The sequence below is a fragment of the Antechinus flavipes genome, chromosome 2 (genome assembly GCF_016432865.1).
Source record: "Antechinus flavipes isolate AdamAnt ecotype Samford, QLD, Australia chromosome 2, AdamAnt_v2, whole genome shotgun sequence".
In the NCBI taxonomy this organism is placed as follows: Eukaryota; Metazoa; Chordata; class Mammalia; order Dasyuromorphia; family Dasyuridae; genus Antechinus; species Antechinus flavipes.
In genome coordinates, this window is record NC_067399.1 from 321,085,082 (window position 1) to 321,104,911 (window position 19,830).

At 36.5% G+C, this 19,830-nt stretch overlaps 1 protein-coding gene across 7 annotated transcripts in view; it reads left to right on the top strand.

Annotated features, from left to right (window-relative positions):
* Positions 1-19,830, top strand: part of DPF3 (double PHD fingers 3) — a 406,354-nt gene that overhangs the window by 143,611 nt on the left and 242,913 nt on the right. The gene's annotated exons all lie outside the window — the stretch shown is intronic.

The following is a 19,830-nucleotide window of genomic DNA, read 5'->3' on the forward strand; positions in this document are numbered from 1 at the left end:
GCCTTCAGAGTGCAGACAGAAACCCTTCCTTCCTTCCTTCCTTCCTCCCTCCCTCCCTCTCTCCCTCTTTTCTTTCTTTCTTTCTTTCTTTCTTTCTTCTTCCTTCCTTCCTTCCTTCCTTCCTTCCTTCCTTCCTTCCTTCCTTCCTTCCTTCCTTCCTTCTTCCTTCCTTTCTTCCTTCCTTCCTTCCTTCCTTCCTTCCTTCTTTTCTTTCTTTCTTTCTTTCTTTCTTCTTTCTTCCTTCTTTCTTCTTTCTTTCTTCTTTCTTCTTTCTTCTTTCTTCCTTCTTTCCTTCCTTCTTCCTTCCTTTCTTCCTTCCTTCCTTTCTCTTTCTTTCTTTTTGACTTCCTTCCTTCCTTCTTTTCTTTCTGTCTTTCTTCCTGCCTGCCTTCTTTCCTTCCATCCTTCCTGTCTTCCTGTCTGCCTTCTTTCCTTCCATCCTTCTTGTCTTCCTGCCTGCCTTCCTTCCTTCCTACCTTTTTTATTTCTTTCACTCTTTCTTTCTTTCCCTTTTTCTTTCATTCTCTCTTTCTTTTCTACTTTCTTCTTCCTTCCTCTCTTCTGCACATGGCTAATGTGGAAATTTGTTTTGCATGATTTTAAATTTGTGATGAGTTTTGTATTTCTTGTCTACTCAATAGGTGGGGGAGGGTGTAGGAGTTCAAAATAAGATAAAATTGAACAAAAATAAATAAACGTTTAAAAAAGAGAAAAAATAAATCTATGTTCTATGGTTTTCTTCTTTTCATCACCCTTTCTCCTTCTCAAAGCCCTATAATGATTTATTATTCATATATAAAAAGCATGATTGACCCTTGTACTTTTAAATTCATTGATCAAACATTTACATATGCAGTACAGTCATTCTGCTATCTTCTAGGGGAAAAACTACAACAATAAATCAGACACCTAGTAGTCTTACAGCCTAGTAGGAGAGAAATAGAATAATGTATGTAAGTTAATCTAACACATGCTAGGCCCATAAGAACTGGGGTATTGTGCTTATTCTTTTATTGATCAGATTTAGTGCTGGGAAAGCTTAGCCTTTAATGAGAGTAGACCTTGACTTCCTTTTTTTGTAGGACTCTATCTCATTAAATCCTTACTTCAAAGTCTTAGTGAAAATTACTGAAAGCTTAAGTTTTGGTTCATGTCTTCTTGTTCAGTTATTTTCAGTTGTGTCTGACTCTTTATGACTATATTTGAGTTTTTTTCTGGCTAAGATATTGGAGTGTTTTGTCATTTCCTTTTCCAGCTCATTTTATAGATGAGGAAACTGAGGCAAATAGGGTTAAGTGACTTGCCCAAAGTCATTTGGCTTGCAAGTGTCTGAATCCAAATTTAAACTTGGGAAAAATAAGTCTTTCTAACTCCAAGCATGGTGCTCTATCCACTGTGCCATTAATTGCTCTGGCTCATGTCTAGAACCTCTCTAAGGTGAAGAATAAATGGGTACTCAAATGTACAATGTGGATATGTATAGGATAGATCTTTATTTCTTATACATGAAAAAATGCTGAAAGATAACATTAAAATAGGATTCAGAAATTTATTTTTTAACTACAGTTACATTCTCTTACAAGACTTAAATTTCACAAGAACATAAAGCAATTGCTTTGTATCAACAACTCTTGATACTTGTCTTTTGATATAAAAATTAAAAAAAAATTTGAGCCAATCCTCTTGTGGATGGTTTCCTCTACTTCATCATTAATTATTAGAGTTTGGAGTTTTGGTCTCATGAAGTCATCTCCCAGTTTTAAAGCTCATGTTATAATACTGATTAAGGAAAGAACACAGAGTAGAAAATGAAGCCAAGACCATGGAAGTAGACTAGTTGAGTCCATGTTCACTATGGGAACAGTGGTAGGGTAGGAAGAAAACTCATATTTTCTCACTCCCATTAAAGAGAGTTTAGAGAAAATTCACACTATTTGCCACAAGGGAGAGTTGAAGCAGAGATAGACTCAGAAGCTATTTCCTCTTTTAATGGATAGAGCATTTCAGCTCTCTGTGATTATCCACAGGGTAGGAAGGGGACCAAGGGACAGTCTGGGCTTAACATGTCATAATAAGACACCACAGGATTTCAGTTCTGTATCACCACAAGGTCAGAACCTAGAAGAGAAACTGAATGTGCTCCACAGGATGGCCCTCATTACATTAGTAGTACTTTTGTCTGATGCTGAAACACAAGTGCCTTATGTCACCTGTCAACTGTAATCTGTGGCATGTATTTTCAAAGAGGCCTATTAAAGTTAGAAATATGAAGTCTGGCCATGGAACAAAACAAAGCTAATTGGTCAATACAGAGATTGAATCCAAAAGTTTGGTCCTGTTAAACCCCCTGAAGATCACCAGTTATAGAGGAAGCCATTGACCCTGTAGGAATAACCTCTTTATGGCAAAAGTGGAAGGAATTGCTCTTTTTTATTGTGAACTTGGATTAAATGAACTTGAAGATGCTCTTTAATTCTAAGATCTTATGATTTTATTATAGCTGTAAGTGTGCAAATTGCTGTTGGTTTTGCATCTTGCCTCAGTTTCCAGGAGTGTTAAAGATTCTTTTGATTCGTTGCTATTCTAGTGAATAGGAAAGAAATTGTTGGAACAGAGAGGAAAAGGAAAAGCAATGAGAGGGAGAACAAGTCAATAAGGATTACTTGAGCATAAGGTAAAATGTTGCCAAAAGGAAGTAAAAGATGGGAAAGGAACAGTTGTGGGTGGGGATAGGTTCAGCATGGTGGTAGAAAATAATTTACTTACTAGGAAAAAGAGACAGATGCTTCTGGTCCCCTGTTGTTTGAATGGTGTTAAAGTGCATTTTGCATTACATTCTCTATTATAAATAACTCTTCTACATGGGAAAGGGGCCTCTTTTAACCATTGTTCCAAGGCTAGAGTTATTAGAAGAAAGTGGAATGGTGACAATGAATTAAAAAGGCAAAGGAATAATGACAGCTCTGCTTTCTAAAGCTTTTTAAGGTTTCTAAAGGGTTCTCCTCCACTAACTCCATATAACTCAAATTATACCCTCATTTTATGGATGTGGAAATGGAGGCTCAGAAGAATAGTCACACAAGAACAGGGGTTTGACTCTAGGTCTTGCTAATGTTCACAGAGGTTATATGTTATGGTGTTTTGGAAAGAAAGAAGATTTTGTGACATTTAAAATGTCTGAGAAGCATAATTTCTGGATAATTCAACAATTTTATTAATAAAACTAGCATATTTATTAATAAAAAGAGGCACTCTGAAATGCTAAAGGCCCTTCATGGTAGTAGTTTCACAGTTTATGTGCCTTTGAAAGAGAGGGTGTTTCTGATAATGGCAATCAACTCTGATTAGTTAACAATTAACGAGAGAATGAATATTATAATGCCAGGTGGGTTATATTGCAATGAAGGTCTTGGGGCATGAGACTTGTACCATCCAAGTCTTGATCAAAAAAACTTGTCAATTTCCATATCACCTGACTGACAAAATGGAAAATCTAAATTTTCCAGGCTTGTCTGATTAAACACAATGAACAGGAATCCATCCATCAGCCCCAAATTAGAATTTCACACACTGTTTTTGATTAGATGTGTAGTCTGGGTAATTCTTTGAGAGAGATTTCCTATAATGGTTGATTTCTGGATGAGGAAGTAGAAAAGGGGGAAATCTTGGTCCTGATCCAATAATTACTTATTGATTCAAGAAAGAAATAATATTTTTTCTCAACTTGAAGTCAGAAGACTAGAGTTTGTATTCTAGTTTTACCACTTAATACTTTATAATTTTGCCTAAATTGCTTAGGATCCTTGATTTAGAGCTAAAAGAGATTTTAGAGATAATTTAGTTTAATTCCATTTTAAAGATGAGGAAACTCTTTGGATATCAGTTTCTTCACTTGTGGAATGAAAGGGATACACATCAGATGGTCTCTCAGGTCCCTTCCAGTCCTTGCATTCTATGAATTTGGAAAAGGATTCTTAACCTTTTTTATGTCGTGATCCCTTTTGGCAATCTTGTGAAGCTTATGAGACCCTTTTTGCAGAATCATATTTTTAGATTCATAAAATAAAATACATAGGGTTACAAAAGAAACCAAAGGTTACTGAATATAAAGGCATCATTTTTCCCCATTCAGATTCATAAAATCCCTGAAATCTACCCAAGAACCCCTTAGAGATCTGTAAACCCCAGTTTAAGAACTCTTGTTTGAGAGAAAAGAGAGGTCATTGCTGGCCAGGATGGCTTCATGGAACAGATAATAAATCTCACTGAATCTGAAGACAATAGTTAAAAAAAATAAAACAAAGCCCTGAAATGAATGCATTTAATCTTTAGCTAAAGATAACTGTTTCTTCCATTTTCCCTTCCTCAGTCTTCAACTGTTAGCAATACCTCACCTGGCTCTTTGTGCTTGAACTTCAGGAACTGTTATAATGTGATTGACCTTGAGAGCACTCTACCTATATCAGCTCCCATTGAGGCTTTTGAAAAATTCTTTAGAAGGTGGATTGGCTTCTCCCTCCCCCATAAATACCTCCATACTCACCCCTAACTGGAATACCAAGATGAAAGTTTATCAGTCAGTAAGGGGGAGGGGAGCTGGAAAAGCATGGTGGTACTGAAGGAATTAGCCAGAGCCCTGTAGGTCTGGTTACTGGCAGATTCCCAATGTAAGATAAGTGGAACCCTCTGAAAGGTAATTATTAGAGAGCATAAATTCCCCAGATAACCTGTCCTGAGAAGAGATATTGATGAGTGTGGGGCCATGTGCTGGAGGCCAGCTATCACTGCAAAGATATTGACTTCTGTACTTTGTCTGCCCCTCTATCCTCCCATGCCTTTCTCATTGTTTTCTCTCCTTGCAAGAGGTCTTACAAACCCCAATTTCCCTCTTTGTCTCCTTTAAATTCTGATCTTTCATGTGTTCTCTCTTTAGGTTCACGCTTGTTTTTCTTAGCAAGAAAGATCGCAGAACACTGTACTGTCAATATCTACCCCTCCATGGTAAAGTAGAATTAATGATGAAAAAAATGATATTAGTCTTATATGAGGTCAGCTTCTAGGTCTGGTCCATATGAAGCAAGACTCAGAAACACAATCATGAAGGTCCAACCGAGGCTCCCAGTCACCCAGTGTTCATAGAGCTTATTTTGCAATAAAATAAAATAATGAAATTTTCTAAGGTGGTTTCCTCTCCCCCTCCATTTTATTCTCATGTGGGACCCTTGTGGTAGGTTGAGATCCCTATTTGATGAGAAGAATGGGGCACAGAGAGATCATGTGACTTTCCCAATACAATAAGCTGGTGCTAGCTAGTTCTTCAAACTCCTAATTACTCCCCTAATTCTTTTCTCCCTGTGCAAAATAAAAACACATAGATTACACTCCAGGTTATGAGACAGTAAGTACATGTCAACCAATTGAATACCTAGATGCTTTTCATCTTACTGTGAAAATCTTTATAAAATCTCCGAGTTGGCAAAGACTTAAGGTATCAGCTAGTCCAAATCTTACCTGAAGCATTTATCTTTTTACACTATTCTCAGTCTCAGTGAGTGGTCACCCAACCATAGCATTTTTTTATTATTTAAAATTTAATTTAATTTTTAGTTTTAGTTCCAAGTTCTCTCTCTCTCCTTCAGCCATAGAATTTAAATATTTCAGGTAACTAGGATCTCATTACCTATCCAGAGAGCCCATTATGTTGTACAGTTCTAATTGTTAAGAAGTTCTTTGTCACTGAGCTGAAATTTGTCTGCTTGTAACCTATACCTATCAGACTCCATACCCTCGGGTCAAGCAGAATAATTCTAAGCCCTCTTCCAAGACACAGCCCTTTAAATAGGTAAAAATGATAATAGTACTTTTCTGTTTTTTAAAAAAATTCAACAATTCAAATGATCAAACTTCTTATTTAGTATCTCCTTTGCACAAGGAATTGTACTGAACACTGGAGATACAGAGATAGGCACAATACTAACCTTGTTTTTCAAGGAGATTACAGGCTAATAGGGAGACTATGAACATGATTAATGTATAAAGGAGAGTGAGATAAGTTCCAAAAAGTCCAGACAAAATGCTAATGAGAACTTTGAGAGGGGAGAGATCACTTTGACCTGAAGGATGTCTGGAAAAGAGAAGTTTAGTGAAGGTTTCCTGAAGGTTGCCCCTGAGATGAACTTGGGATGAAGGGAGTTTCCAACAGAGGAGATGAGGGTAATTAGCAGTCCATTTCTGATATGGGCAAGAGCATGAACAAAAATATGGAGTTGAGAAAGGACAAGATAAGAGACGAGTTGACAGAGAGTTGTCTAGTTTTATAGAATACAGAATGTGTGAAGGGAAATAGTCATAGTCATAGATTTAGTGCAGGATAGGATCTTAGAGGTCTAGTTCAATCCCTAATTTTCCAGATGAGGAAACTGAGGTCCACAGAGGGGGAAAGCAGGAGGGTGCTGGTATATGTTTAACAACCTGTATGTATATGTAATTGTATGCAATATGCTTTTAAGTTTAATCTGTATTATTAATACTTAAGTCTGGACAAGCAGAAAACAATAATTCAAGTCCTGGTATATAATGTTTGCTGATTTCAAGGTATAAATGCTCATATAGAAAATTTATCAAAAATCTAACAATCAACTCCCATGAGTCATTGTGAGCTGTTTAGTACACATTTAGATTAAGGTCTTAAAGAATATAAGTGGCAAGTTGGTGTTTGAATTTTATTTCTTTATTGTGACAGGAAACTGGAAAGATAATTTGAAGACAGATTTTAGAGGGTCTTGAATGGTACAATCAGAAGTTTATAATTTTTTTGGCCTGGTACTACTAAAGGTTTTGAGAAGAGTAGCCCATTAGGGAGATTATTTAGGCAATAATGTGAAGGATGATGGTTTGTAGAAGGGACAGACTGATGAAGGAAGACCAATGAAAGGTCTATTTGTCTAGACCAGTGATGTCAAACATAGAGACAGATCTTTATGGGTCACATGTTGTCTTAGAAAAACACAGATTAACATGATCAACATTGTATTGTACTTTTATTTATTTTGTTAAGCATTTATCAATTGCATTTTAATCTAGTTCTATTCCATTTGGGGCAGCTTGTTGTTAGCAGCCTGAGTTTGACACCTCTGACCTAGAAAAGAAAGAGTTCTACTTTAAATCTGAATTGAAATTTAAAAAAAGAAATATATTTGCGAGTTGTTAGGAAAATAAAACAACACAATTGCTAACTGATTGCTTATATGGGCTAAGGTAGAGAAAAGAATCAAATATGTCTCTGGTGCCATAAGCCTGAATGACTGGGAGAATGGTGATGCCATCAATAAAAATAGGGAATGTGGGAAAAGAGAGAAGATTTCAGGTAAGAGGAATTTATTTCTTCAGACTTGACATGACTGTTTTTTGTCAACTGCTAATGCTATTGTATACTTTTGAGTTCTCCAAAACTATCATGGTATTCTCCTTTAGATGCATTCCAGACCATAAATGTGGTACCCAGACCTGAGTAAGTTTCTCTTTCCAGACCATCAATGAACATTTATGTATTAAATGCTTATTATGTAGTAGGCACTATGTTTAAATAAGGTTGAGGAGGGAGGAAACAGGGAAGAAGGAAAAATGTTATCCTGAAGTATGTCTTGGGTAGTTTACTTTTTTCATTTTTCGTGTGAGTTATGGTGAGTTCAGAATTTTGCATTATTATAACCTTTGACATAATATATTAACATCCTTTAGAGTGTCCATTGGGTGCTTATTGAAGAATACTAGTGTTTTAATTTCTCTAGTAATAATGTTCTTCAACTCCACATCAGAAAATTAAGTTTTTATCCAAACTACTTAAGAAAAAAGCCCCAACAACAGCTACCCATCACTGTGCTTATTAGCTAACCACACTTATAAATGAAAAAGGGTTTTCAAGGGAGGCTAGGAAAAAATTAATTTGCAATGATGAGTTTTTGTTTGCTGTAGTTAACCATAATTATTAAATAAAAGGGAAGAGTTACTATCTCGTTGTCATGGTTATTATGTGTATTTATGTCTTTTTATTAAGTTTTCCCATGACTGCATAATTGTAAAATTATCTGATTAAGCTCTGTGACGCTTATGTTTTCTTGTTTTCTTTTCACATTGTGGCTGTAGGATGCCCATTAATCAAGGCTTAGGCTGTTAGGGGTGGAGTGAGCACTGGTTTGGGAGAAAGGGTACCTGGACTTGATTCCTGGCTCTCTGCCTTCAGTTGGCTGTGTGATCTTTTGCAAGTCCTTTTAATTTTCTTGGCATGTTTTTTTTCAATTAAAAAATGAAGCAGGTGGAGTGCTAGATGGTGTTGTAGACCAAATGCTGGACGTCTAGATAGGAGGATCTGGGTTCAAATTCTGTTTCAGATACTAAGTAACTGTGGCTCTGAGCAAGCTACTTAAAATCTCTTCATCCAAGTTTTCTCATCTGTAAAATGAGAAAGTTGGACTCAGTAGCTTCTTAAGGTTCTTCTAATCTTTATATCTTTGGCCTAAGGAACAAGACTGTTTTTAAGGGCCAGATCAGACATAATAGCTGAGTTACTGTCAATTGGTCACACCTTTTTTAATCTTTAGTTTTCTAATCTGAACAGAGGAGATATTAATACACACACTATTTACCTTATGAAATTCTTGTCAGGAATGTGTTTTGTTAAATCATAAAACATTAAAGAAATGTGAACTACAGTTATTTCCTTAGATGTGAAATTCTGTGATCTAAAACTTGGTTACAGTATGAAATTCACAAAAATAAATTTCCCTTCCCCACCCCATTAGACATTCAGAAATTTAGTATTTGGAGTAGAGTAGTTCAAATTTTTAGCATCATTCACCTCTTCTAAATGGTTCTAAAAGGTTTAAAAATAACATCCCAGTATTTTGTATTTATCTAAAGATTTTATATCCATACCATTCTTTAAAATTAAATGAAATAATGCTTGATTTAATTATGGGATAGTGACTCTGAAATGGGACAAATTATCCTCTACCTGTTTCATAGTTTGAGAAAAGGAAGAACAGAGAAGTAAAACTATGGAGTTAAGACTATTGAGCTATTAAGTGACAGGGCTGGAAGGGAACTGCCATTTTTGGATTCTTGTGCATAGTGTCCTCCAAAGAAAAGGGAACTCAAAAGATAATTTAAAACCACATAATGTTGATTAAAATTTTTCATTCATTCATTCGTACATTTACCCATTCATTCATTTATTTGTTCGTCTATCTATCTACTTATCTATCTATACTGAATGTGTAGTTTAATTGATGTGAAGAACTCCCAGTGAGGAAATTCTCTTTTCTGAGGGTGTTTTGGTACCTGCTGTACAACTTACAGTCTTAGAAAGTTGTCTGGAGCTCTGAAAGGGTCTTGAGGAGATCACTCATCTAGGATGTGAGGATCACTCATCCAGGATGTGTCAGAGGTAATTCTTGAACACAGAACTTTTTGACTGTGAGGCTGGCATTCTCTGATCATGTCATTTCTTAAGGATTTATTGTAAAGAGAACTATTCTCAGTGCTGAGAAAAACATTCAGTTTATTTAAGCTATAGTCTCTAATTTCATGTAGTTTAAAGATATATAAAAAGAGAAATATAATACAAAAATACTTGATAAGCACATTATAAGAAGTGTTGAACAAAATGCTCTATGAGGTGTGAGAATAAGATAATGTGTCCAAGAGCAGAACCAGAGACTTGAAAACAATATACAAAAGTCTTTTCATTTTTAGGGGCTTTGTCAGTAAAATCCAAGTAAATCCCAAAGATTTCTCAATCCATTGTTGGTTTTTCCAGTGTATGAGAACTAGCAAGCCAGATTTAAGTATTTAGACCATGATTGGTATATTGGTCCTTTTCTGTTTTCTATGAATTGACATTAATCCAAAGCAAACACCTGCTTCTTTCATTCCTTTGTGCTAGAGAATTTTAATTTGGTGTCAGCTTGCCTCTTAGTGATCCTTTTGTCAGTGCCTTTTTTCTTTTCTTTTTTTAAAAATTATACTATGTTTCAAAGAATAAAAGAATTGAGACAGATCTCCTGGGTGTCTAGCAGGACTATCTGGAATCTCAGAAATCATTGAAATTATGGTGATCATTGGTCTTGTGGCAGTTCTACTGAGACATCATGTTCTTTGTTCAGTTTGGTGTCCAAGCAAGACAGCTTGTGAAAATCATTACATTTCTTTGGCTTCTGATTCTGTAGGATGATTTTAAGCAAATTTGTCAAAAAGGAAGAAGGCTCAAAGCTAGGACAGGCTCTGCAAGTCCCTTCACAGCAGGGATATGTGATGGGAGGTTAAACTATAAGGTAGTCTCTCAATTCTCATTGATCTTATGTCTAGTAGCTTCCCTAGTCTCCAACAGAAGTAGGTCACCATCAAAAACTTCAAATTTGCCAACAGGACATGAGCTTGGTCCTCTCAGTCACTTCCACAAGAAGAAATAAACTAGCATGAAGTTACTTGGTGAACAGTACCTATAAAGAGACCAAATGCTTCAGAGTGGAGATCATCTTCTGATATTGCTTGTTTAACGTGAATTTAACTCTGGGGGATCTTGTTTAGGTCATGTTGAAAAGGCACATTCTAGGAGCAACCCAGTTTTTGAATTTGGATCAAGCACCTTTTATGGATTTCAATTCTTTTTAAGGATCTCAATCCTTTTTGTGGATTGTAATGATTTTATGGGGTGTTGGAGGTCTTTGATATAGACAAATATAGAATTCACATATGTGCTATGAAGCTCCTCTCCAGCCTGATGCCAAGTGGGCTCATCCACTGATTTCTCTATGTGGGAAATATTTATGAAATGCCTATTATGTTCAAAGGGGGCAATAGGGTGCCTCAGTGTTGGCCTTGGTATCAGGAAGTCTCATCTTCCTGAGTTCAAATTTAGCTTCAGGCAATTACTAGCTGTGCGATCCTGGGGAAGTGAATTAGCTCTGTTTGTCTCACTTTTCTTATTTGTAAAATGAAATAGAGAAGAAAATGGCAGTTTCTTTGCCATAACAATCCTAAATGGGGTCATGAAGAGTCAGACATGACTGAAAAACAAAAATACTGTGCTCAAAGCACCATCATGTTAAACTCTAAGAGAGATTAAAAAGTTTAGATAAGATTCAGTTCATGGAGCTTTATGGAATTTTCAGTCTAGAAGGTCAAGAAAGAATCACAGACTTTCAGAGTTTGAACCTTTCAGTTTAATTTTTATATTAAGAAGAATCTTTTCCACAACATCCTGACAAATGGTCATCCATCCTTTGCTTAAATATTTCTCGTTAGGGAAAACTTATTACCTTTGATTCCACTTTGGGATAGCTTTGTTTATTAAGAAATTTTCCTACATATGGGGGTGAAACTTTTCTCTTTATGGCATTCACCTCTTGCACCTATTGGTTTTGCATTTGAGGGCCAAGCAGAAGAAAATGATTTCATTGTTCACATAACAGCCCTTGAAATACTTGAAGATGGCTATCATGTTCTTCCTTCTTAATTTCTTCCTCAGACTAAGCATCCCTCGTTCATTTAACTGATGATCATATGGCATGATCTTGGGGTCTATCATCATCTTAATCATCTTCCTTTGGTTATTTTCCAGCTTATTAACATACTTTCTAAATTGTATTCCCCAGAATTGAACCCAGTGCTGCAAATGTGGTCAGACCATAGCTTGGATAAGTCATTTAACTTATCTAAAACTCACTCTCCCATCTATCAAATGGGGAATTGGCTGAATGATTGATCAGCTCAGAAATCATGGCTAGATTCAATATAAATTCCACCTTATTTATGTAGCTTTGTCTAATAAGTCACTGAAAAGTCTTCCCTCAGTCAGAAGCTGGAGATTGGATTTACTGAAACAGTCTAGATATCAAAATAGATAGTTTTTTTTTTTAAGAAACCAAACCGCTTGGTATTCAGTAAGCAGACCATCGTTTAGGACTCCTGCATAATTTTTCATTGTTTTCATTTTAAGTTATGTTTACAACTTGACTTTTTGAAGTCCTGGGTGGCACATGTGTGGTAATATGAAGACTATGAGACCTGCCCAGAGAAACCCACACACTTGAAGGATGGTATTGTCTTTTCTGGATATTTGTTTTGACAGAGACCTAAACTTGTGCTAACACAGGGGTTTTGTGAATTTAAATTCAACAAACATTTATTCACTACCTCTTCTTTGCATTGTTCTGTGCCAGTCCCTTTGCTAGACCCAGGGGAAATAAAGACACATGTAAAAAGAAAGAAATAGCTCATACCTTCAAGGAGTTTTCATTCTTTTGTGGGGAATTGGGTGAGATTGGTCTGCTGAAATATCAGAGCTATTAGGTTAGCATGTACCTAAAATAAGTTTTTTCATAGGATTAAGTGCTTAATATAGAAATCTAAATAAATCCTTTAGGATTCTTCATACGATTAGAAAGGATATTAAGAGGCCATCTTCATCACTGCCCTTCAGGTTTCATCAAGGAAATACCTCTAAGTCATCTATTTGGGAGCCTATTTGAAGGGATCCTTGGAATCTTAAAAGGTCAGGTGGCATTTTTGATAGAGCCAGTGTCCCTGAGATGTAATTCAGAAAATCTTAGAGATGTTCGAAGATTCAGTGAGTTTTTTTGTGAATTTCAACCCCATGCCATGTTATAAGCAGAATGAATTTTGCTTATGGTGAGATCAGGGTCACTTCTGAGGATATAGAAAATAAGTTTTCTGATTGATGTTATTCTGGATATGGTAGAATGACTCTTTGGCATGCTACCTCTTCACATGTTATCAGGAATGGAGTCAAATTAGTGTGCTGAGCATTTCTCATCTAGGATGCTTTGACACTTCAAAGGACCTGTGATTTTATCTGCTCAAGTACTCCCTAAATCCAAGCAGATCAAAACACTTCTAGGATGTTAGGAGATAGATTCATGAGCGATTGTGGCTCATCACTTCAAAATGGTCAATGTTTTGGCCTCCCTGAATGTAATTAGGCTGGTCTTGGGATGATAGTCAAGTCAAGAAGCTTTTATTAAATACTATGTGACAGATACTGTGTTGAGTTGGTGATACAAAGAAAGGCAAAAACAATAACATTCTGCTCTTTTTCCCACCCCCATCCAATTCCTGCCTTCAAGGAACTCACAGACTAATAGGAGAGACAATATACAAATAATTATGTACAGATATGGTATATATAGAATAAGTTGGAGATAATGTCACAGGGAAGGCCCTAAGGTTAGAAAGGATTGGGGAAAATGAGACTTTAACTGAGACCTAAAGGAAGCCAGAACATGGATCTGAAGAGAAAAAGAGAGAGAGAGAGAGAGAGAGAGAGAGAGAGAGAGAGAGAGAGAGAGAGAGAGAGAGAGAGAGAATTCCAAGCCGAAGAGATAACAGCCAGTAAAAATGCATGGGGTGTCATGTTTAAGAATCATGAAGGAGGTCCGTATCATTGGATCATAAAGTATATGGAAAGGAGTGCAGTGCGCACTTTTTAAATAGGGGCCAGTTCACTGTCTCTCAGACTGTTGGAGGGCTGGACTATAGTAAAAACAAAAACTTTGTTTTGTGGGCCTTTAAATAAAGAAACTTCATAGCCCTGGGCGAGGGGATAAATGTCCTCAGCTGCTGCATTTGGCCTGCAGGCCGTAGTTTGAGGACCCCTGGAAGATGTAAGGATACTGGAAAATAGCAAAGGGGCTTTAAAAGTCAACTAGGAAATTGTGTATTTAATTCTTGAGATGAAAAGGAGCTGGGCAGCAAATTACTCTGTGGATAGAGTGCTGGAGTTACAAAGACTCATTTTCCTGAGTTTCGAATTTGGCCTCAGACACTTACTAGCTGTGTGATCCTGGGAAAGTCACTTAACTCTGTTTGCCTCAGTTTCTTCATTTGTAAAATGAGTAGGAGATTTTGTTGTTTATAATTTTTTCAGTTGTATTGAACTCTTTATGACCCTATTTGGGAAGGAAATGTCAAACCACTCCAATATTTTTGTTAAGAAAATCCCAAATGGAGTCATAAAAAGTTGGTCATGACTGAAAACAGAAAAGGGAGCCTCTGGAGATTGTTAAATAGGGGAGTGACATGGTCAGTCTTCACTTTGAGAAGATCAATTTGTCATAGCCTGTCACCAGACCAATACTCAAAGTGTTTCTAGCTTAGTAGCATCTCCCAAAATTTGTTTTCCATTAGCATAGCTTTTGAGAAATCTAGAGCTTTTTTCATTGCATGATGAATAGAGTAGGACCTTAGTAAGAGATGACATTTGAATAAGTGTGGTAAATAGCATGACATTGCATTTCAATCAGCCACTCAATCAGCAGGTATTTGAGTGTGTCTACCTGTATACTAGGTGATAAGTGAGCACAGAAGAAAAAATCAAGGAATCTCAGAATTGGGAGTGAGCTCAGAGGCCAAGAAAGTGAACTCATTCTGATGAAGACTTTCCTCTACAAAAGGAGTTCTTTTTTAAAAAACATTTTTGAGTATGTTGGGGACTCTTTTGGGGAGTCCCCATGGAAACCCATGGACTCCTTTTTACAATAATGTTTTAAATACATAACATGTAATGGAAACCAAATACACTTGAAATTGAGCAATCAATCTAATTTTAAAAGAGTTTACTGTTAAGAAGTTCTTCTCCATTATAATTCCAATAAGTAGTCATCTAGTTTTTACTTGAAAGCCACTAATGAGTGGGAATCTTCCACCTATTGAGGCAGTCTATCATTTTACTTTCAGATTGCCAAATAGGAAATGTTTCATTATTTCAATTTATTTAGAGTTGGTGGGGGGAGAAGAGAGGACAGTACTAAAACAAATGAAAGAATGTGAGAATGATTAATCACTAAACAGTGAGATACTAATTAAATGTGATGAGAATACAGAGAAAGAAGAGATTAATGGGGGTTGGTATAGATGGGAAAAGCTTCATGGAGGGAATGAGCAGGGTTTAATAATATGAAAGGAAAAAAGGAAAGGGGAAACAGCTTCAGGAAAATGGCCTGTTTGGCCCCAATGTGATCCAAAATTGCTCAGGTGGAGTGATGAAGAAAGACAATCTAGCCTTTTAGTTTTAAGGAGCTGAGGAATGGTGAGCAGCTATGCAGCTAGCTAGAATGGAAATGGATTCATTCATTCATCAACTATTCATTAATTGGTCAGCTTCTAGTTGCATGTAAAAGATTTGGAGGAGATGCACAGATAAGTGAGACTTTATCTGTGCCTTCAGTTTAGTATGGGTGATTAGATTGGTATATAGAAAATAAATATAATGCAAGATTGAAAAAATAAGAGCATAGAAGTCCAGATAAAAATGGTTTTTTTTCCAGCTATGGAAATCAAGGAAAATTTTACAGAAGAGGTGATATTTGAATTTATCTTTCAGGGATGAGTAGGATGTTGACAGATGATGATGGGAGGAGGAATGGCATTTTGGATATGAGAACAGGATGAGGAAAGTCAAGAGAGTATGGAGAAAGTTGTATGTTGTCTGGTATGGTGACAATAAGTGAATAATTATGTTGGGTTGCAGCATAGAATTTGTGAAGGGGAGGAACATTAGAGAAGCTTATAAAGATAGGTTAGAGCCAGTTCATGGAGACCCTTGAATGTCAAATTATGAATTTTGTTTCCTTTTTTGGAAGCCATCTGAAGATTTTTTTTTTTTTTTTGCTGAGGCAATTGGGGTTAAGTGACTTGCCCAGGATCACACAACTAGGAAGTGTTAAGTGTCTGAGACCAGACTTGAACTCAGGTCCTCCTGAATTCAGGGCTGGTACTCTATCCACTGCCCCATCATCTGAAGATTTTTGAGGAGTAAGATGATATGATCAGACTTTTATGATTTTTTAAAAGTTAATTAAGTAAGTGTCTGAGGCAAGATTTGAACTCAGAAAAATGAGACTGCAGGCCTGGCACTCCATCTACATTGCTATCTGGCTGCTAGTGTCCTCAGATAAATCCCAGCCTTGACATTTACTATTAATGACTTGTAGGAAAGTTCTATTCATTCTTCATCCAGAAGTAGAGGTTAACCCTTAAGTCAGAGGAGCCACACATATTAGAATTTGTCCTTGGTGATGGAAGATCCATCTTCAATGACCAATTATTTCCACATGTTCAAATGGAGTCGGGAGGACAATTTAGATATAAGGAATAATGAAAATTAAAAAAAAAAAAACAACTCATTTTCTAGCTGAAAACCTGGAGGATGTATTATTTCTGATCAAAAGAAGAATGTTAGGCACTAACTAAAATATATGAGCCTTTTGGGTCTTGGTTTTCTCTTCCATGAAATGATGAGATTGGAAAACATCAGTTCTAAGTTCCCATCCAACTTTTTCTGTGATTCTAAGAGCAAGAGGCACTTAGGTGGCACCATAGTGCACAGAGGGCTGGACGTATTTCTAATTTCAGATACTTCCTAACTGTGTGACCCTGGCCCAGTCACTTCACCCTCTTTGCCTCAGTTTCTCAATTTGTAGAATGAGCTGGAGAAGGAATGGCAAGGCACTCTAATATCTCTGTCAAGAAAACTCTAACTAGGGTCATGAAGAGTCAGACGTGGCTGAAGAACAATGACGACAGCAGGAGCAGGAAGATGTATGGTAGGCTTAAAAAATAATATTCTAGGAGCATTGGTCTAGATTTGGAATAATTTCTTTAATTTCTGGGCCATCTTTGCTGTTTTAGAATCCATGTTATATCACAGTCAATCCTTATTAGGCATTTGGAGACTTTTGTTGATCATTTCTAAGTGAAAAACCCATTCTCATTCTGTGAAATCTTTCTGCCTCACTTCTAGTGCAACAATAATGAATTCTCCTTTAGACTCTTAAAGTTCATTGTAATCAGGGAATGAAGGTTGGACCAGGGTCACTGAAAAACTGTTCTTTCCCGACAGCCTTGTTTTTCCTCTTCTTCTGTCTCTTCTTAAGACCTGAGGAGAGCTCAGCAATTTTTTTCTGGCCTCTCTTGTTTTCTGATCGAAACCTTGAGTAGCCTGAAGTTGGTCCTTGATGAGAGTATTTCATTTTGATGGGTGTCAGCTTCTTTAAACTCAAGTCATCTATCATTTCTAGGTAACCCAGCCTCTTTTGTTGGATGGGATGGACAGAAAGCTGATAGATGCTAGTGATCCATATCTGACCTCTCTTGTGACATCCCATCCCTTTGCTATGTAAAGAATCATTTTACTGGTTCCTAAAGTCCCTGAAACTTCTATGCAGATGTCACATCAATTTTATCATGTAGAAATATATTTACTGTGGTAGAACTATCATGTTGGGAACAGATTTTTCTTGGTTTAAATTGTTTTCCACAGGTGAGGAAAAGATGTTTATCTTTTTTCTTTAAGGGAAAGCCGCTAACCCAGTGAAAGTTTTGGCTAATTGCCTCATTTAGACATACTATTCAGGTTTACTAATAAGGCCTAAAGTACTTCTGCTATCGTTAATATTATGAAAGAGACTTTAAATTTTTATTTTGGAATCTTCTTCAGTTTGGTCTGTTTATCAAGAGAATTCCCTGGAGGCATCAATAGACTGAAGAGCTGGATGTCAGATTGTTGCAGTCATTTCCAATTTTTAATAGGCTCATAGCTTACAGAAAATCTCTACTATTTATTTATTTGGAGTATTATTCACAAAGATGACACTAAAAAATACAGGGTTTTTTCCCTCCCCCTTTGTTACATTTGTCACTAATAATGGTGTGTGTTTTTAAAATGAAGAGTACTTAAAACCCTTGGACAGATTGGTGGTGCAGTGGATAGAGTGCTGAGTCTTCTTATCTTTTGCTTTACTCCCCTAGATATATTCTTCAATGCACTGGCCTTGGGTTCCTTGTACATGATGCCCCATCTCCCACATGGACATTTTCTCTGCCTGTCTCCCATGCCTGGCATTCTCCTCCTCCTTATCTCTGTCTTTTGGCTTCTCTAGATTCCTTCAAGTCTCATCTAAAATCTTATTTTCTGCAAGAAGCCTTTTCTGATCCTCAATTCTAGGGCCTTCCCCCTCAAATTATTTCCAAATTATCCTGTAAATATTTTAATTTTACATAATTACTTGAATTGTTTATATGTTGTCTTTCCCAGTAGATTGTGATTTTCTTGAGGACAAGGATCATTCAACATTTCTACACTTAATAGTTTTTTTTTTAATACATTTCTTGGGAGAGGCAAAGTTCTGATTTATGATTCATATTCTTCAGTTCAAATTTAGCCTCAGACACTTAGCTGTGTGATCCTGAGCAAATCACTTAAACCTCTTTGCCTCAGTTTCCTCATCTGTAAAATGAGAAATGACAAATCACTCCAGTATCTTTGCCAAGAAAACCATAAATGGGATCACAAAGAGACAGGACTGAAACAACTGAACAATGACATTTAAAGTCAAAACATTAAACTTTTCACTAGAAATGATATTTTGTTTGGGTTTTTCCTTCCATTTATTGTGAGACACTGAATTACATAACTTGTGTTGCTAGAGTATGGTGGAAGCAACATTGCGTTGTGAATCCTTCACTCTGCTATCAAGAGGATTTTCCCAAAATGTCATTCTGACCATGTCATTCCCATTTTTAATAAACTCCAGGGGCTCACTGTTATCTCAACAATCAAATATACATTTTTTGTTTGGCATTTAAAGCCCTTCATAACATGGCCCCTTCTTATCTTTCCCTTACTCCCCTAGATATATTTTTCAATGCACTTGCCTTGGGTTCCTTGTATAAGATGCCCTATCTCCTAACTGGACATTTTCTCTAACTATCTCTCATGCCTGGCATTCTCCCCCTCCTAATCTCTGCCTATTGGCTTTTCTAGGTTCCTTTAAGTTTCATTTAAAGTCACATCTTCTGCAAGAATCTTTTTCTGATCCCCCTTAATTCTAGAGCCTTCCCCCTGAAATTATTTCCAATTTATCTTGTAAATATCTTAATAATACATAATGACTTGAATTGTTTGCATGTTGTCTTTCCCATTAGACTATGATTTCCTTGAGGGCAAGGATCATGTTAAATTTCTTTGTATCCCCAGCCCTTAATAGTTTTTTAATACTTTTTTGAGGGAAGTGAAGTTTTGGCTTTATGATTTTGTTTATAGATTTCCTATTGTAGAAACTGGTGGGTTTTTTTTTTTTTGTGTGTGTTTTGAGTTTACTTATACAGATTATCAAATCCTCTGTAACTTTAGTCTCAAAGATGCTTGGGGGAGTTGAGAAATTAAGTGCATAGTGCCAGGCACATTGTTGTTGTTATTGTTATTTACTTGTGTCAAATTCTTTGTGATCCCATTTGGGGTTTTCTGGTCAAAGATATTGGTGTAATTTCCTTCTCCAGCTCATTTTACAGACAAGGAAATTGAGGCAAACAGGGTTAAGTGACTTGCCCAGGTTCATACAGCTAATAAGTGTCTGGGACCACATTTGAAGACGACTCCTCCTGATTCCAAGTCCTCTACCCCATGTGCTTTCTGTCTGCCTTCCTGAAACATAGTAGGTGCTTAACAAATGCTGTTCATTTGACTTAATCTTGACTATGTCATCAAGTAGTCTGTGAAAAGTCACTAAATCTCTGTAGGTTTTGGATTTCCCAAGCGTAAAATAATGGGGTTATGTTTAGACAAGATCAAATTCATAATCTATAAGCACTTTACAATTTTATTTTTCACTTTAAGCAAATTCATTTTCTGCTTCCTCTGCTTTTGGATTGTTCTGTGGAAGTGCATTATCAACATTGCAGGGGAATGCTTACTGGAAATTTTTCTTCATTCCTTCCCTACCCCCTATCCTCCTTTCCATCCCCAAGGGGTTT